Source organism: Phodopus roborovskii, unplaced genomic scaffold (genome assembly GCF_943737965.1).
Source record: "Phodopus roborovskii unplaced genomic scaffold, PHOROB, whole genome shotgun sequence".
NCBI classification, from domain to species: Eukaryota; Metazoa; Chordata; class Mammalia; order Rodentia; family Cricetidae; genus Phodopus; species Phodopus roborovskii.
In genome coordinates this window covers 5,392,698-5,417,678 of record NW_026126588.1, presented here as the reverse complement: position 1 = coordinate 5,417,678, position 24,981 = coordinate 5,392,698, and the positions used below count along the sequence as shown (strand labels likewise).

The 24,981-nt window shown below is 44.1% G+C and overlaps 1 protein-coding gene across 4 annotated transcripts in view; it reads left to right on the top strand.

Annotated features, from left to right (window-relative positions):
- Adgrf5 (adhesion G protein-coupled receptor F5) overlaps positions 1 to 24,981 on the top strand; it is a 92,834-nt gene that overhangs the window by 2,537 nt on the left and 65,316 nt on the right. Inside the window, exon 1 of one of the 4 annotated variants that reach the window (XM_051204586.1) lies at positions 23,562 to 23,949. The exons of 1 other annotated variant lie outside the window; for it this stretch is intronic. The gene's annotated coding sequence lies outside the window, so the exon portion shown is untranslated. Of the gene's footprint in view, positions 1 to 23,561; positions 23,950 to 24,981 lie in introns of those variants that run through there. 2 more of the 4 variants (XM_051204587.1, XM_051204583.1) reach the window with 2 other exon arrangements.

The following is a 24,981-nucleotide window of genomic DNA, read 5'->3' as shown; positions in this document are numbered from 1 at the left end:
AATGGTCTTGATCTAAGTAGCTAGACATGAACTTCTGACATGGCTGCTTCTACCTTCAAGTGTTGGGCGTCCATGTCTGCCTTTATCCTATCCAGTTTGTGCTGTACCAGAGATGGAACCCAGGGCTCATACATGCCGGGCAAGCTCACTGAGCTCCACTCACACCCTCTCACAATCATCTGGAAGGCAATGACCTGTTGTTTTCTGAGGCAGTGACTCTAAGGCGGTCATTCTATGGCTCTGTCTTCAACTCCAGTGGTAGACGTTCTCATCGCCCTTTGGTATCTCTTCCTAAGACACCACATAGCAACAGTTCCAAGAGCTGCAAGAAGCACAACCCTTTCTACGTGCTCCCAGACCCAGCCACTAGACTTAAGGTGACCCAAGCACTCAGGCCTTCTGGAGTGACTTCTTTTCCTGTCTTTTAACCCTCTTTCTCTTGATCCTCTGCCACTGGAAGTTTCCCAATAAATACCCCCGGGACATCCAGAATTCTTGCTTCCTGTTGCTCACACTGCTCTGCAACCCACTTACTGCACCTTTGTACAACAGCCCTGTAGCTACTCACACCTGCACTCATCTCTACAAGTAATAAGCAGTGGTCTTAGTCCCAAAAAGGGTTGTTATCCTGCATGGGAGGGTTCGAGTGAATGGCCAGACATCAGACATGATGTCTGAAACCTAGGGTTTACATAACACAGTCTCTCTCTGTCTCTCCCTCCCTCTCCATTTCTCTCTCTCTATTTCTCTCTCTCTCTCTCTCCCTTGTGTCCCCCTTTCCCTTTCTTACTCCTTCTCCTCCTCCACCACTCTTTCTGGAGACGGGCTGCATGCTGCCCAGGCTGCCCCCCATCTTAATAGATAGGCAGGGAGGGAGGAACCTTGAACTGTAGGTTCTCCAGTCTCTCTCTAAGTTTTCGGCTTCCAGCACCTCACCTAGCTGAGCATTTCTTTTTTTAATTACAGCCTGCTGTGGGGTAAAAAGAAGCAAAGCCAGTTTTAAATTCAGTGTTGTTACTTCCTTAAATAAGCAATTGCACCTTGCTAAAGCTTGATTTTGTTTCTGAAAATATGTACTAACACACAAGGTGAAAAGACAGTTCATCAGTTAACGTTTGTAACAAGTTGCTTGACTGAACCATCCCAGCAGATGGCTAAAATGCTTGTGCCTTGCACACTCCAGAACCTGAGTTCCCATCACTATCCCTTACAAAAGCCAGGTGTGGCCGTGAACATCTGTAAGCTTCTTAGATCCAAAGGGGAGAGACAAGTGGCTCTCCAGAGCTTTCTTCCAGGTTCAGTAAGGAGACCCAGTCTCAAAAAACAAGGTGGAGAGCAATAGAGGGGACACCCTGAGGCCAGCCTCTGGTGTGTGTGAGCCTGTGACTACCTCAGTGTCACACTGAGTAAAAGAGCTATGCCAGATCTTAAAAGAGGCCAAGATAGTGCAAGTGAGAAACGGATCACCCATACAACAGCAGAAGGATACCCAGGTATTTCGAGGAAGAGCTACACATTGTAGCTTGTAAAGGTTGCCTTCAGGCACTTAAAGATCTCTGGTGTGGAAAAAAAGAGCTGCCAGATTGTGGGATAGAAATTATAGGGCAGAAGATTTCAACTCAATTTGCGGAAGGATTTACCCACCATCAGAATTGTCTAAAACTGGGTGAGTTCTCCTGCGGGGGTGGGGAACACCCTGTCCTGGGAAGCATTCCAGCATCCCAGGAGACCCGCGGCCAGGGTGTTCCCAAAGGGATGGCTGACTGGGTGTGGTCTGAGCTATGACCTGGAAGGTCCCTTCCCTCTCTAGAGAATCTCATGATGTCATGCCCTAATCCAAGCCACCAGATAAAGGATTGAAGGAAAAAAAAAAAAAAAAAAAAGTCACTAGCCTGGAGTGACATGAGCTGACTTCTCACTTGCTAGCTGTATTTTTTGACTGCCATAACTTAAAAATAGGATCTTTGCAACAATAGATTAAGTCGGACTTCCAGGACAAAGGCACAAAAACAGAAACAAGAACAAAGAGACTGGGAAAAGGAAAAGTTCACCCCAAAGAGTTCTTGGGCCACTCTGGAACTTGATTGTGGCTTGGTCCTTGTGTTGGAAACACATCAGTACTTGGTGGGAAACTGCTGTGTTTGGAGACATTTTCAGGCAATGAAAAATCAGGCAAATATCGCATGCTCCTTTGCTTGCAAATGCAAGCAAAGATATCTCAGCTACTCAGAAATCTGAGACTTATTGAAGCTAAATACTTCTAGGCTGCTCTGATGTCGAGAGTCTGGTGCCTGACCTCCAGGGCAAGAAGAAAGCTGGTTGGGGTGGGCTGCCTTCTCTAATGTCGGGTTCTCCAGCCTACCAGCCACCTTTTTTTCCTTGTGAAAAGTCCACATTAATCACAGCCTCTGCCACCTGATAACTGGGAAATCCCTAGAGATGTGAGAATCAGCTTTTGTGGGTACAGGCTATCAAAACTTCTTGGCTAACACTTGGTTTTTCATAGACTTGGGAGAACTGGCTATTCTTGAGGTCTGTTTTTAGGACCCTCACACCCTTCTAAGGATGCTGGGCTGCATTCCAGCACGCCTTTGCTTCCTATAATCAGCCTCACACTGAGATCCCAGGGGAAGAAAGAACAGCAAGTGTCCTCTCTACAGAAACACGAAGGCTGCAGTTTGTCGTGCAGAAACAGAGGTACAATGTAGTTTATTCTTCAAGTTTACCAAAGGTTGGCTTTCCTTAAAAACAACCATGTAATACAAATTCCCTTTGAAATATAATCAACAGTGCAGGGCCGCATTCTAGAACCTTTGCGGACCGATGTGTTTATTTTTAGATGCACTTTGGCTGCACAGCATAGCAAAGCAACTGTCTAACGTCCACAGCATGGCCCTGGGAATTTCCGCTAACAAGGCTGTGTTTCCGTCCATTGTTGCAGTACAAAGGGCACAAGGAGGCTTGATTGGAGACTCTTGCTAACCCCACCTAGAGGGAAACAGGGTAGCTGTCATCCCGTCAGTCAACTCAATATAAGTGCAGGGGGTCAAGATGGAGGTCGTTCTCCATGCTGGGCAAATGCAAATGGGGAGACAGGTCTGATTACCTCATCTAAAAATATCTCAGACACCAGTGATGGCAATTCAAAAATAAAAAGTCTGCTTTCTATTTGCAGCAAAAGATACACCCCTCACCAGGACTGGATGCTGGATGCTGATGGAGTTTTGATACAGGGATGACATTTGAGGAGACAGGTTGAACTGTATAACAAAGGGACTTTTAAGCATATTGCAGTAGAAAGAAAATCTTAAGAGCAAACACACACAGCCCCGACACACATGCACAGGTACCTGCTAATGTAAGCACCAGGTCCCTGGATCACCCAGGAGTTTTTAATTATTGTAGGCTTTGATGTGCTCATTTTCAAGATAGATATAAAAGGTCTCGCTTCTTATTCGTTTGGAGATAAACATGCTACTATATTGCAAATTCATCAGACCTTAACTAGACTTTTGTTTAAAGTTTTACAGTACGATTCTACTTGTAAGTCATTCCTATGAAAGAATTTAACAATCAGCTTCCATTACATTTTTCTGTTTGTTTGTCTTTTTTCCACTACTGTAAGCAAAGAAGCCTTGAGTGCCACTTAAGCTGGCTATGATGCATACACTTCTAACCTTAGCACTAGGTCTCTCCAAGTTCAAAGTCAGCCTGGGCTACAGAGAGGTCCAAGATACCTTGAGCTACATGGTGAGACCTTTTTCTCAAAACCTCCTAAAACCTGGCTGTGCTGATAGCTTCAGTAAGTGATATGCTTGCCTTGCAAACATGAGAACATCCGTTCAGTCCTTGGTACCCCTGTAAGAAGATGTATATGGTGTAGCCTGAGTGGTCTGAGGGCAGGGAAGGCAAAGGTCTTTGAGGCCCTGCTGGCCAGCTAGTCTAGCCTACTTGGTGGACTCCAGGCAAATGAAATACTCTTTCTCAAAAAGCAAAAGGGGTGGCCTTGAGAAGTGGCTGGCAGACTTGCCCTCTGGCTATTACATGGATGCTCACTTGAGAGCGTACACACACACACACACACACTCAAAACAAAAACTATTTCACTTCTCTGTTCACTCTATTTTAATCACTCTCTGCACACTTCTGAGGAAAGTCTGTACAGCCTTGTCTAAAGGTTCAGTGCCCCAGCTTGGGTCTGAGGGTCTCATGGGAAAGAAAAAGATGGATCTCAGGCCTACATGCTGCATTCCACACCTGCCCTGCCCTGCCTCCATTCCAGGGGTTCAAGGCCCAGCTCCAGCCCCAGCACAATCAAAGACTCACGAACAAAGGGAGCCTGCACATAGGAACTGCTACTCAGTGGAAGCTAGGATCCCTGGGCCTTGTCAGCAGGTGGCTAATCCAGGCCCTACCAGGGCCTCAGATGCAGAGAAATGTTGCTTATCCCTGTGGTGAGAATATAGGAATGCTGGTAAAAATGCCTTTCTGGGTTGTTTTGTTGGCTGAGTGTTTATTATCAGACACCCCTCAGGGGTTCACAGGGCAGGTTGTGAAAGGTCCATGTGAGGCCTGGGAATTTCCTTCCATAGAGGCCATACTTCCTCTCTTTGTTGTGCCTCAAAGAGCAAGAGGAGGCATTATTAGAGGTTCCCCCCCACACCTCCTGCTGTTGTCCCGTGGCTCCTCAGGGCTGAAGAAAACACACCGGAAAGTAAAAAGATGTATGCATTTCAACCGCATGTGCCTTCTTGCAATATGTTTGAACCTGTGCTTGCGTGTCCACGTGCTTGTGTTGCATACCCATGTCTCAATGGAGAAGAAATAATGTGTAATACATTTCAGAAGAGAATTTTTCATTCACAGGTATATTCATGCACCATATCGTTAGAATGGATAAAACTACTACTTTCATTACTATAATATGCATTTCTAGTAAAGTGATAATTCAATTTCAGTTCTTCCTCAAGTAATAGTTGAATTCCCCACCTTATTGACAAAAGCAGAGGCATGACTAGTTGAAAGATGTTTTCATTGAACAGCAGTGATTCACTGAAAATACTTCTACAATACTGTTAAGCACAAAGGAGATGCACAAGTTCTAGAATATTCTAGAACATACGATATACATATGTGCAGGCAAACACTTTCGTGAACGATGAGGGTGCAAAGAAGTCAGACAATTGTCTGGACTAAGGACAGGAAGGATTAGAAGGCCTTGAGTCCTCACTTTGCCCGAGACTCTTCTGTGTTCTCTAGAAACACTGTCCAGAATTCTCTAAGTACCAAGACAGGGAGTGCCTTCATCTATACACATGCGCACAGACACTTTGTGCTCAGGAGGAAGGTTTGAAACAGCCCCTGTCCCCAGCTCTAATCAAGATTGTAATTCTGGTCATTTCCTCCCTGAGTCTCCATCTTGTTTACATAGAAATGACTGGCAATGTGGCTATCTTGCTGTTTTAATTTTCATTAGAGCATTTGAGCATGCATCCTCCACTTGTTTACTCTCCTTTCAAAGCCCAGTGAGTGGTTTGCAGAGGTTGTGTGAGGGATCCTGGAGAAAGAGTGTGAACCCTGTGCCAGTGAAGCAGCTGTCCAACCTCCTTTCTCCTAGGAGACCTGTCTGAGGGGATGCAGGCTTCGCCACCTATGGGTTGTAGATGGGATCCCACAGCCTCTGTTGGCTACTAGCAGAAAGTATGTGCACTGTTGTTTGTTTTTAATAAACTGGATCTCTTTACCGTATTTATTTGGGTATGTGTGCACATGTGTGTATAGGTGCATGTGTGTGGAATCCAGAGCTTGATATTGAGTGTCCCCCTCCATCTCTCTCTATGTTAGTTTTGGAGACAAGATCTGCCACTGAACCTGGAGTTCACCGCAATTATCTTGACCATCTAGACAGCAGCATCCACGGATTGCCCTATCTCTGCCCTCTCTCTGTAATCAGCACTGGGATTACAGGTGTACACTGCAACACCCAGATTTCTACATACTTTCTAGGGATCTGAACTTGGGTCCTCATACTTGTATAGCAATACCGTTAACAACTGAGCAATCTCCCCAGCCCATATCCTCAGTTTTTGCAATACATCATTGTAAGAATACCATAAGTGACAAAGGACCACACACACAAAACAAGATGAACATGCATATGATAAGATGCGGGCAGAGTGATGGAAAGAAAGCAGGTTCCCAGGCCCTCGGAGCTTCTGAAATGAAACCCTGTATGCAGAAGTGTAGCGGTGGGAGGCAGGCAAGGAAAACATGTTGCCGGATGCAGAGTTTTCAGAGCAGCGTCTTCCATGATACTCCCTTCCCGGAAGTCTGATGCACACTTACTCATATCTAAGATCCATTTTCTAGGAGCCCCCCCCCCAATGTTGGCTTAGAAGACCACTTGAAATGGTAGCATAAGGGCCCCTTCAGGGTGGGTGTGATGGTTAGCTTTAAACTTGACACAACCCTGGATCACCTGTGAAGAGAGACTTGATAAGGGATTCTCTACATTGGGTTGGCTTTGTGAGCATATCTTTGGAAACTGTTTTAATTAATCAATGCTGAAGGCTCAGCCCACTATGGGCAGCACCACTCCCTAGGCAAGGGGCTGTGTGTGACTGTATAAGAGTGGAGAATTCAAGCTGAACATATGCAGCCACTCAAGCAGACACACAAGCTTTTATTCCTGTCCGTTCTAGTCTGTAGGTATGGTGTGACCAGCTATAGACTGCAACCTGAAATCCCTTTCTTGACTAAATCCCTCCCCCGAATATTGTGTCACAAAGACAGAGATGAAACTTGAACAGCAGGTTCATGGTTTTGCACTCCAGGCTCATCTTTGATAGAACAGTCATCCTGCTGAATGTGTAGCCCTGTTCTGAGTACTGTTGGAAGGAAACTCTACCTTCCTCTGTTATTCTTCTTTAATATTGCATTTACCCTTCTGTTCGCTACCATCTCAGCACTTTTGTGCCTTGGAACACAACATAATATTGTGGCAAGAACTGGGTTTGGGGCTCAGTTCTGCCTGAACTTTTACAATATGTTTGATTTTTCAGTCTGTGTAGTGTTTTGTTTTGTCTTAAGCCTTGAGAAGTCATTTTGTTTTTACCAGTCTTCTCATCTGAAGTGGAAACTGTTACATAATTTATATAATATTATGAAAATTAAATGACCTAGTTTGTTGTTATGGTGTAAGGAGTATGGTTTTTCCACCTGCCGCTGGTCTGGTCCTGCCACCGCGCCAACCCCAAATAACACACTGAGACTCTGTATTTGGTATAATTCTGTTGGTCAGGTACTAGTTTCTTATTGGCTAGCTCTGTCTTAATTATTAACCCATTTCTATGTATTTCCACGTGATCTTACCAGGGAGAGGCGGCTGGCGGTTCTGATTTCTCCAGACTCTCCATCTTGATTCCTCCTTACTCCTTCCTCTTTCCTCCTTGTCTCCTAGTCCCTCTTATCTTCCTTTCCTATTGGCCAACAGTGCTTTATTCATTAACCAGTATGAGAAAAATATATACATAATGGCATCTCCCATCATCTCCTCTTTTCTATCTAAATAAAAAGAAGGGTTTTAACCTTAACATAGCAAAATATATCACACAGCGGTTATCAAATAAGAATCACAGTTAACAATATTTAGTCCATTAACATTTAGCAAAATTTAAGAAAATATTTCATCATCTATTCTATTTTTGTGAGTCTAAAGTCCTATATGTAACTTATCTTTAATCCTAACTAAGGAAAACTATAACTATAACTATCTGTCTTCAACTCCTTCAAAGACCACAGAATAATCTTTCTGTACACTGTGAAGATGTGTCACCCTGACTGGTTTCATAAAAATCTGAACTGCTAATAGTTAGGTGGGATTTTGGTGATGGAGAGGATGCTGGAAAGAAGGCAGAGATGCCAGAAGATAAGGTAATAAAGCCACTAAGCAGAAAGTAAATTAATAGAAATGGGCTACTTCAAGTTGTAAGAGCTAGTTAGAAAAAAGCCTAAGCTATCAGCCAAGCTTTCATAATTAATAATAAGTCTTTGTATCATTACTGGGGAGCCAACAGTCCCAGTGAAAAAGTCCTATTACAGCACGTAAAAGTTTTGCTCCGTATAGTCATATGATGAGATTTGCTCCCAATAACAACAAAAGCATCAACAGCTCCACCAACAAAAAAAGTCTGCCATCTTGAGAAACCCATCACTTACAGAAGAGTTCCTTTTTAAAGCGTTAAGACAATGCTCTGGGCTATGGTCATTACTTAGTGGTAGATAGAATCCATGCTTAGCTTGTAAAAAGCCCCAGGTTTGATTGCTAACATGGGGGGAGAGTTAAAGAATGAAAAGAAAGAGAAAAAAGAAAATACTCCATACAAAGTAGGTACTCAACTCTGTTTAGCCAGTGAGTAAATATTACTCCCTGATGTGAGCGTCCTTACTCATAAAAGGGTAGGATGTAAAAGACAGTAAATGCCTAACTAAAGCCAGATGTGGTAGTACAGGTTTGTAGTCTGAGCACTTGGTGTAAGGGCATGAAATAGAAGGATCACTGCAAGTTGGAGGCCAACCTGTACTATATAGTGAGTTGGAAACTATCCTGAACTATTTAGTGTGACTTTGTCTTGAAAACAAACTAAACAACAAAAGAATATAGGGGCCTAGAGAGATGGATCAGCAGTTAAGACCACATGAGGCTCTTGCAAAGGACCCAAGTTGAGTTCCCATAATGCTCTTGTAGAGGAACCAAGTTGAGTTCCAAGCATCCACATCTGGAGGCTCCCACTGCCTGTAACTCCAGCTCCTGGGATCTGATGCCCTGTTCTAGCCTTATGAGGAGCCTGTACTCATCTGTAGAAAGACACACATGCACATATGCATAATTAGAAATTAAAATTCAATCCAGGTAATCTACTAAGATAACCTGACTGTGAACAGAGATTGTAGCTGGGTACTCATAGCTCTCAAGTAACTTGAAAAGAGCATCTATTAACATGCCACATGTTTTCTGTAAATTCTCCTTAGTTTATCCAGTAATCCAGTCCTCTGCTTGCATGTTTAAATCACATAGCTGATCCCTGGTACACAAAAGGACTTTGGGAGCACATTCCCCATGAAAAGATACTCCCTTAACCTAGAGGCAGGAGGGAAGGCCTAGTCCCTTCTCCAAATGACTTGAAAGATTGTGTTGACCCCTCTTGGAAGGCACCACCTTCCCTATGGAGTGGGGGGGGAGAGAATGGGAGGAGGGTCAGTAGACATGAGAGAGAGGGAGGGAAGGAGAGAGGGAGGGGAAACTGGGATGGATATTGGATATGTAAAATAAGAAAAAAAAGTTTAAAATCAGAGAGTTGTTTTACTTGGAACCCACATTAGGTAAATACTTTCATAAATGATAAATTTAATGATATATTTATTTATTATTCTAATTAACCTTCAAAATTAAGACATATACCCCCCTTCATCAATGATTTGGCTAGTAGTTCCAGTTGATTGAGATTGGTTGGTTCCATTTTGGCCCCCAAAACTAACCCATCAAACATCAACATCTGAAAATGGATATACTCATATATTCATGGAGGTACACACTAGTAATTTACTATGGTTATGTGCATGGGGTCTTAGCTGTAGGCTTGCAATGCACCTTACTCCATCAGAGAAAGGGGAGAAAGGAGGAAAAGTATTAGTAGCCTAGAAAGACTAAGGCCATTTGGAGAGATAGAGGGAGAAGGGATAAAGAATGTGAATTTGACAGTTCATATGGAGATGTCTAAGCAGATAAGCATTTGAGGGTCTTCCAGATCTTTCCTTGCCAGCATCAAAGCCTTAACACTTGTCAGGCTCAGCTCTGAGCACTTGTGGTAGATGATGCCATTTAATATGAGACAACCACACCCCGTCTCCATTTCACATGTGAAATAAGAGGACTTGAGAGATTAAATAAAGTACCAGGCCTCCTTAGCTAATAAGTGGTAGAACTGAGGCTTCTACTCCAGTAGCTTGGCACCACAGCCCAGGTTCTCACTTCTTCCAGGACTCTAATAATATGCCACCTCAAGGGTCATTCACAAGTAAGAGCATCTCCTTCTTTGGACAGCCTTGGACAGGTGCTGGGCCTGAAAAGTAGGCACACACTGACAGGGTAGGAATGTCTCCGGAAGACAGAGAGCCTAAAAATAGACCTTTTGCAAGGCAGCTCAGTTAGCGCTCTGACAGAAGGAAGTGAGGTTGTACATGCAGCTGGAGAGGATTCCTGCAGCAATGACCTTGAACTGGCCCATGAAGGACAGGGGAAGTCAATGCAACAGAGACCCAGGCCTTTTTCAGTCTGCAGGTAAGAGGGAAGGAAGGAGGTGTTCATGTATAAAATCATCATCACAAATAACTGTTTAACTCTTGTCAATTGTGACTCCATAAAACTGGGTACCATAGGTAAAGCAAAGGAGGAAGCAAGGCTGGACATGGACCAAAAGTTCTAATTACTAAGGGTATTAGCCGGGGAGCATGTGCATTCACGCATGAGTGTTGGGGGAAAAGGAGAGATGCTCCATGGATTGATTCAAGAGCACCTCTCCCTGCTAGTGTTTTTCTAAAGGCCATGGGAGGCTCTGGTCACCTCACCCGAGACTGGGAGTCAAGTATCAGAGTGGGAATCTATAGAATAGGACAATCTTCTGTCTCTCCATAACCATTAAATTCCCGTGTGCCTTGGAACCACCATGGAGCCGGTAGAAGGCTAGTTACCAAGCTCCACTGCTGGTTTTAGGTTCTAGAGTCTGGGGTGGGCCCTGGGAGTTTGTAACCAGATCATAGGTGGCCTGGGCACTGCCTGATTGAATCCACCTTATGACACACACACATGTTAGAACCACCATTCTGTGCACCCAACTCAGTCTCATGAGTGTGAAGGCATGAACTTTGCAAATTCACTTGGATCATTCTTAGGTCACATTAAAATTAGAAACATCCTCAGAGGAAGGTCACTGAATCTCTTCTTTACTATCAATGGTTGTTTTATTTTTAAACACTTCTGTAATTTAATAAAAGTCAAAACCAGCTATTTCTGATATCCTGGTCCCTTTTGCTCTGTAAGGGGTCAAACTATAGTGACTTCTAGGGTTCTTTGGAATTTTAAGAATTGGTCCTTTGAAACCTGGGTTTGCAAAGCAGGAAGTCAATTGTGGCCCAGAACAAACACTTGAATCAGGCAATTTGTTTCTTTGGAGGGCTTTCACGCTGCAGCGTTCAGGCAAGTTTCCACAAACTACAAGAGTTTGAAACTGGTTCTTTGTGGAATGGGCCATGGGTGTGGAAACAGGAGGTCTGTGTCCTGTCCTGGAGTGTGGTCTGCTAGCAAAGACAAAATATATCCTGAGGGCTGTTATTTCCTCCTGGGTAGATAAGACAGGAAGAGCTAGGAAACCAAGATCATTGACAAGGAAGGATTGGAAAGATGGATGGGGGAGGAATCTGTGTGTGTTCCTTTACCCCCTCCCCAACTTTGTTTACAAGAGTTGGGGTAGGGGTGAAGCTAAAACCCTCCGAAGTCTCTCTCTTGGCTAGGAGCACAGATGCCACAGAAAAACAACTAAAATCTTCTATATTTATGATTTTAAAGACAATGTAGGGGTTGTCAAGATGCCTCAGTGGGTAAAGACACTTGCTGCCAAGCCTGTCTTGGCATGGTGGAGGAGAGAACCAAATCCCAAAAGTTGTCCTCTGACCAAAATGCACAAGAGGGTGCCACTTCCAAAGCCACCAGAATGTTGTCATTTAGCTAACAAAGAATTTACATGGTAAAGTCTTGGAACTGGTTTCACGGGCTTTCTAGATTTAAGAGTGTCCATGTTTCCCAAACACAAATTCAGCAGAAAATGCTGTTTTCTCAATGCAACTCTTGATAGGAAGTCATTCTGATTCTTACACTGGAACCAGAGCAGTCTATTACATTGGAAGTAGAGCAGTCAGTTCTAGAGGGCCCTTTACTGAGAGGCCCCAAGACACACATTGGGAAGCCGATGCTTTGATGAGTAAAACTGCTTAATGTTATGAATATTCCAGGGGGTACCAGTCATGGGAGCTCATGCCTGAAATCCCAGCCCTTCGGAGGTAGAAATGGGAGGATCAGAAAGTCAAGGTCATCTGTGGCTACTTAACAAGTTTAAGGGCAGCCTTGGGTAGAGGAATACTTGGCTTAGAAACAGTGAACAAGAACAAAACACAAAGACACCTGAGCCAGTATGGGGGAGTAGGGGACAAGAGTTTTCACACAACTTTTGCTCGACAAATTACAGAAATTACCTGTTTACTTGTCTGCATTGCTTTTTCAGTCAAGATTTTTTAAGGAAAAAAAAAATGCCACTCTGACAAGCTAATGGAAGAGGTGAGGTAGCTAACTCTATAGGTGACTTGAAGCATGGAAAAACTGTCCGCATGGTTGCTTCTCCCTGGGCACAGGGTGGCAAGAAGGTGGGCAGGTGAAGAGAGTTGTCCTAAGCAGCTGAGGGGAATCACTTCCTGAACGGCAACCTGGCCAGAGAGAAGAGAAGTAAGTTCTGCAATATCTCCCTCTGGGTTGCTTCATTATACTTCCCAGGGTCAGCAGGGAATAGGGTAGCGTGTCCCTGAGAGCTGATTCATCCCTGTTCTATAGCAATCCTTCCTTGAGAATGTAGATAGTGATGTAGAACAGGGAACTCAGCAGGACACAGAAAGACAGAGATGGACCTGGAGGGGAAGCTGAGGTGAACCAGCTTCTGTTGCTATAGTTCTGGACCAGTGTCTCATGTACAGATCTTGAGTGGCTAGAACTCCAGGCAGAAGTAGAAAGAATGAGAGGTGGATTGGCATCTAGATGACCTAGTGCCTTACTGAGTCTCTCAGACCTTTGCTTTCCTGTCTAATCCTGTCTCACTCCAAACAAGGTCCCCAGCCCAGAAAGCATCAGTGAACCTGAACGTGAACCAGGGGCTGGTGTTCTGACATCTGCTGGTGCTAGACACACGAGAGAATGTAGCCATAGCTGACCCTAACTGCTTGGATAGAAGACAGCTCACTTAGTTGCTGTCTCACCACTTAGTTGCTGAGACCGAGGTTTCTCCTCTATAAAATGAGGATGTGCATGGTCCTTCCTCAGGACCTGGAGGTCTATGGAGACATGACATTGTGATTGGCATGGCAAGCAAGGGCAGAAGCAACCACCGGTGCTGTTTCTCAGTCTTTTATACATAAATATTTTCATTAATTTTTGAGAAAGTCAGATATATGTGTAATGTATTTGGGTTATATTCAACCCCGTTCCTCCTCCCTAACTCCACCCATATCTACCCCCACTCTCTTACCCATCCATCCCACCTTAGTAACCTTTTTTCGTTGTTTTTGAGTCCAATTTGTGCTGCCTTTATAACTCATGCACTGGAACATGGTTCAACTACCAGGGACAACACCCTCAAAGAAAACTGTCTCTCCCTTCCTCAGAAGCCATCAGCTGGCTGTGGCGGGGGCAGGAGGAGGGTGAGGTGTGTGGGTGGGTGGGTGGGTGAGCTATGAGCTCTTCTCCTCTCCATGCTAGAATGCTTCCTAGCTTGATCTTGTACAGGTCTGTATAGGCAACTGCAGCTCCTAAGGGGTGGTCTGTGTCTTACACAAAGAACATTCTCGAACTTAAGAGAGGTGTACAATTGTTGCCAGAGGCTCTGCCTTTGTGCTGGGGCAGCCCCTCCCCATTCATGATTAGAGACCGGGTCAGGAGGTAAGAAACAGCCTGTCCCTGTGGGTTATTTCACCTCTGTTCCTCAGCAAGACTTCCTGTTTCCTTCCTTCAGGGTCAGGTGGAGCTAAAGCTTGTTTGCCTCCAGGCACTGCATACCACCCTTTTTGAAGAGTGACCTGGGAGCCTGGAACTGAGAATTTTGATGCTTTCCTTCCTCTTACTTAGGGAGATGTTTCCAGATGGGGCCAGTCATGGGGAAGCAGGGGACTTGGGGGAAAGGAAGAGGCAGGATTAGGGTCTTCAGGAGAAGAGTGTAGACCCCTGTGAGTCTTGGGATTCACAAGGCCTTCCTGTAGTGTGAGCTCACTCTACTTCTACTTGTGAACAAGTCTGTCCCCACCCAACTTTGTGTATGTGTCCTGAAAGGGTTGCTCCATGTTCACAAGGAGGACACTAGTGGAGATGACCGGGTGTCCTTGAAAGCAGTTCCCTCCACTCCTGGCTCCTGCGAAGACTTCATTACATAGGCTGGGTGATACCAGAGCAGCGGGAGGGGAGGCTGCTTGTAGTAAGGGTGAAATGTCTACAGAATATTTAAAATCAATAAAGACGATCCAGTGTCTGAAAAAGGTCATAAACACATGGCATCATTTCTCAGGGATGCTAACAACAAAGCCTTCATTATTCTAAGTTCTGAAGAACTGCTCACACCAGTGAGTTCTGCAACATTATCAAGGTTCTAGTTATTGTACATGTGTCTTTTTGCTTAAAATATGTTCTAGCGGAAGGGTGGTGGTGTATGTCTTTATTCTTAGTACTCAGGAGGCAGAGGCAGGAGGATTTCTGTGGTTAGCCTGGTCTACATAGCAAGCTTCAGGGCGTCTGGGGACTTGGTCTCAAGGGAAGAAAAAGACATAGTCAGCACCAGAGTTATTTCAGACAACTTTATTCATATAATGGCTCTTGGCACAGAAAAACTCAGCTATTCTGTTGTTTTTAATCCCACAGTCCTGAGGATTACAGAGATGGCTCAGCCATTAAAAGCACTAGCTGCTCTTCCAGAGGACTCTGACCAATATTGGGTAGCTCACAACTGCCTTTAACTCCAAGTTCAGGAAATCTGAAATCCTTCCTCTGTGTTCTGCAGTTACCTATACCACGTGTTGTCCACATACACAAACCCAACTCATAAGTAACACAAATACCAAATTTTTAATTTAAAAAAGAGTAGGCTCCACTAGACAAATGACATAGCTCCTCATTTGAAATATAGATCTAAAAAGTAAGTTGTGGAGCAAGGGACACAGCTCAGCTGGTAGAGTGCTTTCTTAACATGAGCCAAGCATCCCCAGCATCAAATAAACCAGCACAGTGGTCCACATCCCACCATTGGGGAGCAGAGGCAGGAAGATTAGAAGTTCAAAGTCATCTCTGGCTAAATAGTGTGTTCAAGGCCAGTGTAGGCTACACGTGGCTCTTTCAGAAAACAGTTTCATAACTCTGTGACCATAAGAGTTTTTGTTTGTGTTTAAAAATTGTTAAGTACACATTTTAGTTCATACTTAATCTCACTAGATTAATAATGCTCTCCTTCTTGGTTAATGATTTTCAATTTAGATAATTAGACAAGAAAATTAATAGGGGAGTGTCATAGAGGAGGTAACTGTGCTGAAGAATTTGCTTAACATATGTGTATCCCAGGGTTAAATCCCTAGCACTTGGGGATTGGGGGAGGATAGCTCAATGAAAAGAGGGCAAACATCTTCACAGTGCCTGATAGGCGATGTAGTCTTGAAGCAGCTTTTAAAAGGAGTATAATATCCTGAGTTGAATAGAGAGATGCGTTATTATAGCCCCTGGCTGTAGAACACAAAGGCAGAGACCCCAGAGCTAAGCCTTGGTAGAGGGGTGGGTTGGTAATTGTTACTACTTGATAACCCTTTGAGGGTTGACTAGAAGGCTATGTTGACTTGCTATTGCTACTCTTGTGTTATATATTTTGGAAAACTTTTGGTTTGATCTTTCCCCCCAAAACAATTTTACTTCACCAAAGTAGTGTATAGTACATGGCCTTGTACTTCTTTTTGTATGTAGAGTTGGTCATACGTATAGTAATAGGGTTTCATTGGGGCGTTAATGTTACAGGAAACTTCATGTGGATATGTTATTGTGATGGTTAATCTTAATTATCTACTTGATGAATTCTAGAATTGCCTGAGAGATAGGCCTCTGAACACACTTATGAAGTTATAGATTAATGGAAAGCCTGCTTTCTGTGGGTGACACCATTCCCTCGGCTAGGATTCCGAACTGTGTATAAAGGAAAAGGCAATCTGAGAATAAGCATTGTTTGTTCTCTGCTTCCTGACTGAAAATACAATGTGACCAGCTGTTTCTAACTGCTGCCTTGACTTCCCCATCATGAGGGGCTGTTCTTTACACTGTGAACCAAAAGAAATCCTTGCTTATTTAATATACTTTTGTCAGTGTATAGTGTGTGTGTGTGTGTGTGTGTATGTAATGAATCTCCCTCTGTACATATAGAGATTATATTATATATATTAGAGAGGGAGATTTGTTATATATGATTATATATGTGCATATATGTATATATACAGATATATGTACACACACGTATATATATATATGTATATATATATATATAGAGAGAGAGAGAGGGAGAATCATATGTCCTGTCACTCTAGAGAACACTGACTAATATACTAGGCTCTACTAACTGAGCCAGTCCCTTAGCCCTTACTTTTTCTTTTTGTGACTGGCAATAGAGCCAGGGAGGAGGTAGGACAAAGATCTACTTGCCTGACTCTGGTTAAGGGTATCTATGACAGTAACAGAGCAGTGTTTCAGTGAGTCGGGACAGAGGAAAGGACTTGTGTCAAAGGAAGAGTTTTTAGCGCCATTCTAGAGCATACTGGTGAGACTGATCCTAGTGTCCAGAGAGAGCGAGGGAATGAGACTCAGATCTTGGAGGAGAAAGCAGGAGTATACTTTCATTGTCCTAAAAAACAGAAACTCATGGAGCAACAAGGGACTGTCCTATTTAATTGATTTTTCTCAAGTATGCTGCTCAGAGTGAGGAGGGCGCTGTACAGTGGCCAGCTTGAAAGTTAGCATCAGTTACAGAACAGCCAGGGTGCATGACTAAGAGGGCTATGGGGGGGGGAGGTTGGGGATGGGGAGGAGGAATTGGGGGAGGGGGAGTGGGGAGAGAGGGTTATCAGGAAGGGGATGAATTGCTTCCCTCTAACCTCTGCCCCCTATTTCTCTTCATATAGAATCAATTCTGGACCTACACTAATTCACACTAATATACAATAGAATAGAAATGGATGACACGCCAGCCCTTCCAAACTATGGAGTCAGAGGACAAGCTGTTCTTTCATTTAAATCCACTTGTTTCTGAAAGTAGAATTTCAGAAATGAAAAGGTGGTGAACACAGGTTTCTCTGTTTGCTTTAAACCCTGCCACTGAGAGCCTGGGGAAAGGGCTGGGGGGGGGGACTGGTTTTTAATTCACAGCACCCACCCACGACATGAAAGCCAGGCACCCCACTGGGGGCCAGGGTCAGGGTCCTGGGTAGGAACAAGTGGATCCCTATGGCTCACTGGCCAGCCAGTTTAGCTGAATCAACAAACTCTAAGTTGAGGGAGAGATGCTGTCTCAAGAAATATGGTGAGAAGGGGCCAAAGATGATAACTTACGTTGACCTCTGGCTTCTACAAGAACACACACACTCTTGCAATGGAAGTAACCATTTCTATCTCCTCTGGTGTCATGTGCCATCACATAATTCAGCCCACTATTGTGAAAGTCTCGACACTGTCAAGTAAGTGCTATTACACCATGCTAAAATCCACTCAGCATTCTCCCATGGAAGGATACAGGCTCTGGTAAGAGCTGTCTAGCTTATTTAAGGTGTCCCTTATTATTATCAATACTCTTTGGCTCTAATTAAGTCAAGAATCCAGGTGCTGTAGCTCATGCCTATTGCCCTAACAGCCAGGAGGTCAAGGCAGAGGGTTGCCATGAGATTGAGGCCAGCCTGTGCTATGTACCATGACCCCTTCTCAATGAAAAATAAACAACCAGATAAATAAGTCAGGAGAAATCATAAAGAAAAGACCACAGGACTAATCTAAGCCTGGCATGACCTCTTTATGTATTCAGTAATAGCTCCTCCGTCTCAGACATCACATAGGAGTGACCTTTCTACCTGCATCTCTGTGGAAATATTGCAACTCAGAGGTAAGAGATAAAGGGACATTAACAGTGTCCTTGGGAGAGAACTGAAGCAAGAGACCCCTGAGATGTCTAGGAAGAGTGTGGAGTTTTTATTAGTGGGATGGAGAATAGAATGCTATGCTGTTCCAAAGGACAACGAGCCAAAGAAAAGGCAGTGTTGGGGGGGGGGGGGTGGAGGAGATAGGTCCACTGGAGTAAGGGCAGGGAGCCTACAGAGCCTGCACTGGAGAGCTGATGGCAGGCCCTGGCAGAGCAGAGCCATCCCAAGTATGTTTTATAACTACATCTGTGATCACTCCCTGACCCCTTACTGCTCACGTTCACATTTCCTGTGTATGTTTCTGGGAATTCACAAGTCTACTTCTATGTTTTGTTTACTTTCATTTTCTTTGCACTGACTTAGGGCGACGCAGGCACAGCATGGGAAGTAGGGGTCCTTTGGCCTGAGTAACCCAGGAGACTACACATGCCTTTAGGAGTTCACAAGCACCGGAGGATGGCTTCTCATGGCTGGGTTCTGCTTGTTTCTAAGATCCACTCTGATGTGGGCCAGCTTTCTAACCACCCATTCTCCACCCATTCTCCAGCATCATCTTAGTTAGAATTTTAGTTGAGAGCCCAATGGAAGCATCAGAACCACTATAGGCTAGGACTGTCTAAGGAGGACCAAGCAACTACATGGCTTTATATGCTCTTCATCTTAGTTTGTATAGATAGAGTTCTTTCTGGAACAAAGCTGGCTGGCCGACATGTTAATGAGGAAGGTTTAGTTATGGACATTGTCTGGGAAAGAATTTTCTGTCTTTATCCTCTGTGGTGCTACTGCTCTGAGAGCTTCAGAGAGGCTGGGACCTGGATGGTGTGTGTGATTAGGAGCTGTTGAAGGAGGGGGAATGAGTACCTCGTTTTCCCGGCAGCAGGAATGATGTATTAAGGGAATTGTGGTTTGAACATACATAGAAAATGACACCATCTGTATTAATAGAGGAGAGGTACATGTTGGCAGATACTCTATTGCCCTCTCTGGGACAGAGTTATCATGAGACTTTACTCACTCTGTGACCCACTGTTAACTCTCTCTTTCCATGGAAACTGAGGATGAGGGAACATGTTTGGAGAGAATGGTACTAGGGTATAAAGTTAAGAGAACTGCGTGGAAAGAAAAGAAGAGCTAATTCTGTTCTAGCTCTGACACTAACAAGGGACTGTCACCTCGGTTAAGCCTTCTAGCTTCCCCAAAACATAAGTAGCTGGGACAAACAGTCACCTGGTGTGAAGTTTAGATTTCATTGTCAATTTACTTGACAGTCACCTGGAAAAAGAGTCTTATTGGGGAATTATTTAGATCAGGTTGGCCTATGGGTATTTCTGTGGAGTTGTTTTGAATGTTAATTGATGAAAGAAGACCACCCCACCATTGGTGGTATCATTCCCTAGGCTGAACCCCGAATCTTATTAAGTGAAGAAAACTAGTAAACAAGCAGGTATTAAGGTTGTAATGGTTTATTGCTGTGGTTGACTATGGATATGATTTGGCTAACTGCTTGAATTCCTCCCTTGACTTCCTCCAAAATGATAGGCTATTACCTGAAATTGGAAAATAAAGCTCATTTCCCCAAAGTCTTTTAGACAGAGTGTTTTATATCACAGTGGTAGAAATGAAGTGAACCTAGGATATCTGGACTTCCTTTAGCCTTTTTATTTTATTTTTTTATTTTTCTCCTGCTGCGCATGAATCTTTGACTCCTATTTGTCTGGTAGCTTGGGCAATGTGGTTGTTTGGTAGTCATGCTAATTGTGTTGGCAAATTTGAAGGAAATTAATTCCTATTATAAAGGACTGGTTTCTTTCCCTGCCAGGGGGATTCATGGGAAATTGTGAGGTCCAGAAAAGAACTGAGAATATTGGAATAGACATAGGAGAAGCACTTTTAAGGGGCTGAACCTAGAAACCAGTGTTTGCAGATTACACTTGCTGTCGGTCACTGAATACATTACCTATTGATACACAACATCCTGCCCCAGTAGAGTGTGCACAGGCATTCCTCAAGGGGAAACATTCCTTCCCAGGCCAAGAAATGCCCAGCTCCTTCAACACCCTGCTCCCCTCATGACACTAGGGGAGGAGAGGACTACTGGAAGGAAGAATCAGTGACAAATGTAGTTACCCAATAACTCTCTTGTCATGTGCATCATAGCTGAAGTATGTGAGTGACACACATCATACCATAGGACCAGCTAGCATTTTTTTCCCTCCAGGAATGATGTCACCTCAGAGAACTGGAAATTGTATTTGAGGGTTCGTGTCAGCTTCCCCCAAGTAAGAGTCAAGTGAGGGTTGCTGTTAGCAACTGTACAGAGCCATACCCCAAGTTGCCCTCTCCCAGGAAAAAGCAGAATGCAACACAGGTTTCTACTTGGGATTTCTGGCAGAGGCTGGGGTTTTAGTGGAGGTACAAAGTGGTAGAAGGAAGCTGTCAACTACATTCAGCTGGCTTATAAGATGGGAGCTAAGGGATCTTCTACTGCCACGATTCTCGGAGAGATTCACAGTGGCAGACCCTTGGAAGAATGGGCATGTTAACAGTGAGTGTGACTACACCCTTGGAGGCCGCAGCTGAGCACAGATGTGCAGACTCCGCTGGACTCAGACCATGCATGCCACCGATAGCAATAAAGCCATCTGCATGCTATAAAACAGCTTAGCTGTTTGTCCTTGCCTTCCTTGTGTAAAGACAGGGCAGCGGCAGGGTGGTGAGGAAAGCAAAACAGAGCTAACCCTCCGGGGCCACACTGGGTCAAAAGGCTTGCCAATACCTGGTTACGGATTGAAAAAAAATGGTGTTGAGCCGGCCAAGAAGTAGAAGTTCAAGTGTTTTTGAGGTAGATTTGCATGGACTTTCTTGGGTATGTTGCTGTGGCTGTGGTTTGTGGTGTGGTATTATATTCAGATGGTCTGCTGCAGAGACCTACTGGCCATTGACTCTTCTCTTGGGGACACCATTTTTTAACAGAGGAAAGGTAATCAGAGACACCAGGAGGGCTTGTTAGGGTTTGGGTGTTGGTAACCCTGGAAGGATGGAGGTGGCCAAGAAGATAATACATTTGGAGGGAAGGCTGAGGATTTCATTTTGGACACTTACAGCCTGAGGTCCTATTGAACTCCTAGCTGGAAATGTTACACAAGCAGTTGGGTATATGGGTCAGAGTTTCAGGTCCATAATAGAGACAGGCATTTGGGAGTCATTATACAAACATTTAAAGCAGAGCGGAGATTGCTTCGGGGTACATGCCTACAGAGAAGCATTCCAAAGTTGAAGCCATGGGACACTTTACGAAGAGGAGGAACCAGCTGTGAGAACTGATAAGACACAGCTAAATTTCGGCAGCTTCTTCTTATTATCGGTCATCTACTCCATCCCACTTCTATAATAGGACCCAGGCATACGATACTGGTCCCTGCCCTCAAAGTGCTTATAGTCAGTGCACTGAGCTGATCATTTGGAAGCAGAGTGTTAGCAGCAAAGAATCCTCTGGGGCATCAAGACATGGGGCACAGTGCCAGGGATTGGGAGGATGCGCTGGTGGGGGACACCTGGCTTAGGATAGTAGAGTTAAGGAGGGTCTTTGGAAAAAAATAACACCTGTAAACTTAAAAAGAGAAGGTAGCATTTTGGGTGAAGAAGGGGAGGACAGAAGAATAAAATGACCAGGTCCACATTAGAAAGTATGTGTTGATTGCAGCTGAAATTCTTGCCTGGAAAAGTAGGAGGTCTCTCTTTATGAAGGTTACACCTGGCATGTAAGGCACTTCTGTTAACAAGCATGGGTAACACAACAGATGGATTATTTATTCTGGCTGTGTCCATAGTTGGCTTGCGGAGGTTTGAGTTCGACTCGCCACCAACGGAACCATTAGGATTAAAGAGAAATGTGTCTCGATCCGATGGCCAAAGCCACCTGTGGCTACAACAACTCAAGGTGCTCTATTAGCAGTCAACACTGAGCTGTGGTCCAGACCATATGGCAGTTCCATTTCCCACCAGGCTTTGTTTTCCTTGTAAAGTGTGTAAGTGAGCACAGGGTGTTCCTAGTGACGACAGGGGAGTGTGGGCAAGGGGAAGGAAAGGGAAAGCCACTTTGTCAACTCCCTGTTCCACATCAGAGAGCAAAGTGCAATACCGCCACCAATGCAGGCAAGAATTGTAAGAAAAAAAAAAAAGAAAAAGAAAAAAGAAAGAATGAATGAACAAAAGAATGAACGAAAGAAAGAAAAAAAGAAGCAAAGAAATAAAGAAAATTCCCCCCCAGTAGCCAAGCTGCTAGCAAGCTCTTTCTTCAGGCAAAAAAATACCCGGTTCAAACTATAGAATGCAACTGAGAGCATAGATGTGGAATAATACGACATAGGGGCTCAGGTTCTTTTTGCCCAAACATGGTCTTCTATATTTTTTGGTTTCATGTACTTGAATTCAGCAACCTTGGACTGAATGTGTTTGGAAAATTCCATCTGTGTTGAACATGTACAGACCCTTTCAGTTTGTCATTATTTTCTAAACAATACAGAAACGTAGTTACCTTATATTGACTACTGGGAGTGATATAGGTGACGTAAAATATGTAGGAATACACGTATAAGTTACTTGTGAATGCTATGCTGTTTTATATAAAGGACATGAACATCCTTACTTAGATTTCAGAACCTTCCCGGGCTCTTAGAACTGACCCCTGGGGGGGTGACATCTCCCTGGCTTGTTTAGCTCCTACAGCAAAGCCTATGAATTCTATATGATTTTATCACAGTTCCACACAGTAAAACTAAGTTTCAATACCATCGAGTCATATCCATTAGACTGTGTGAATAGACATTGACAGTCTGTGGTTTAAAACCTTAGAGTCGAACTCTGGGGTCCTTGTCCTGACAGTATAGACTTTTCTTTAATATTTGGGACCATCCAGGATTACTTTCTTCCCACATAGATTCCTGGGCCTTATTAAGCAAATCTTGTGTGGATAGAGTTTCAGAAATTGAATAGCATTTTCCAAAACAAAGTTTAATTAATGACAACATAGCACTTCTCAACTTTATTCCAACCCCAGGCAGGCCACAGTTTTTCCTCGATACCCAGTGTCCTCAGTTGTAAGGTATGGGCAACTGGACTGTTTTCAGTTAAAAAGCCATGATTGTGATTGCAATTTACTCTTAAACCCTGCGACGGGAGCTTGCTGGCTAGTCCTCTCCACGCCTCCTTACCTTCAAATCCATTGTTACTGAGATCTTGTTGAAGTGTCACTGAATATCATTTGATCTACAAATGTTCAGTTTCCCTGGAAACTAGATGTCCCCTACTGTGATGTGTTTGAAGCAAGGGTCTCCCTCAAGCTCTAGTTAGTTCCCATCCTCTGGGACATTTTCAGCCTCTGATTTCTTGGTCCTGCTAGAGGCAAGGGACTTATGGGTAATTTTAACTTTCCTTACATAGTCTCAATTCATGATCTGTCTTGAAGTCAAAGTGCTAACCCATTTTTGGTTTGCACTGTTGGTAGTTTTAATTTTTTCTTACCCCCTTTGGAAAAAGGAAAGCAAGAACAAGGGGCATAGCCCAAACAAGTCTGACCACTCGGTGGAGAGGCTACTCAATAAGAGGACCTGAAGGACTTCCCATGGGCGTGAGGGAAATTGCACACGCCATCCGGGGAAGTGGACCAGGAAATCGCTTCTTGTTTTTCAAACGGCAACTAGGCTCTAGGGGATGGTTCGGTAAGGCTAGGTGGAGTACAGCTCTGGAGGCTAAACTTGAGCAAAGGAGTGGCCAGTCCTGTTGTTCATAATGAAGCCCGTCCTGCTGTCCCCTGAGTGTCTGTGAGGTTGCCCAAGAAGGCTGCGGGGCCAATGGCCCCGTAGTGAAAAGCAGAAGTTTCTCCACATCTGTTGAGAACAGGCTCCTAGAGACAACAGTGGTGAACAGGTAACGGTTATTTTCTTTCTTTCTGTAGTCTGTGTCCCTTTGTGGCTGACCCTCTGGCAACCTGAGGTGTTTTGATGCTCTTTTTACAACATCGTCCCAGTCGTGGTAACTTAGATCACTTACCATCATGGAGCTGCTACAAGTTCCCTTAGGATTTTCTCTTTAGTCGGGTATAGTATTGTGAATCTTCCCAAACTTGTCAGGAGCACTGGTGAGCCTGGACTGTCCTGATAGCCACACAGTCGTGGTGGTGGCCCGGAGCAAGCGGGGGTGGGGGGTGGGGTGGGGGGTGTGTGTGGGATGGTGGGGGGGTGGGGTGGGGGCACTGCCCTTGAGTAACTTAAGGAGTTTCAGGCAGTGTTTGGGCCGGGTGCAGAGACCTCCTGCCCATGGCTGAAGAGAACGAAGCTTGTGTGTTACTCAGTAAATGTGTTTGGGATGAAGAACCAGTCAGATGTGCTCCAAATGTTGTAGAAAGTAGGAAATGTCTCTATGGTGTATGTTTTCTTTCTTTGTGAAAGAAAGGCAGGCTGTGCAATAACACCATAGCTCTTTGTCCTTTCTAAAGGACCCAATGCAGATTTTTGTTGTTGTTGCTTTGCTTTTATTTTGTTTGCTTTTTCTATTTTTTTGAGAGAGGGTCTTGTGTCTTGCCACAGAGCCCTAGTTGACTTAGAACTTGCTATGTAGATCAGGCTAGATCTAGACTTTTGATCCTTCTGGCTCTGTGTCCAGAGCACTGGAAAGACAGGGTGAGCCAATTATTTTTTCCTAACTGCATAGAAATACATGGATATATTCCTGTTGGAGAAGATTAGCTCTTCACAGTTTTAAAATATTATACCACCCCAATACACGTTTTCTCCCCCACCCCCAACCAAATTATACCTCCAAGTACTCTAAAGGCTTATTTTTATTGTTGGTGTTTCTCCTGGCTCTTAGAATAAGCCAGGATGGGGTCTCACACATTCTTAACATCAGAGTCTTTTGAGGAGACTATCTCCTCCATAGAAGGATAATGTGATATTTGAG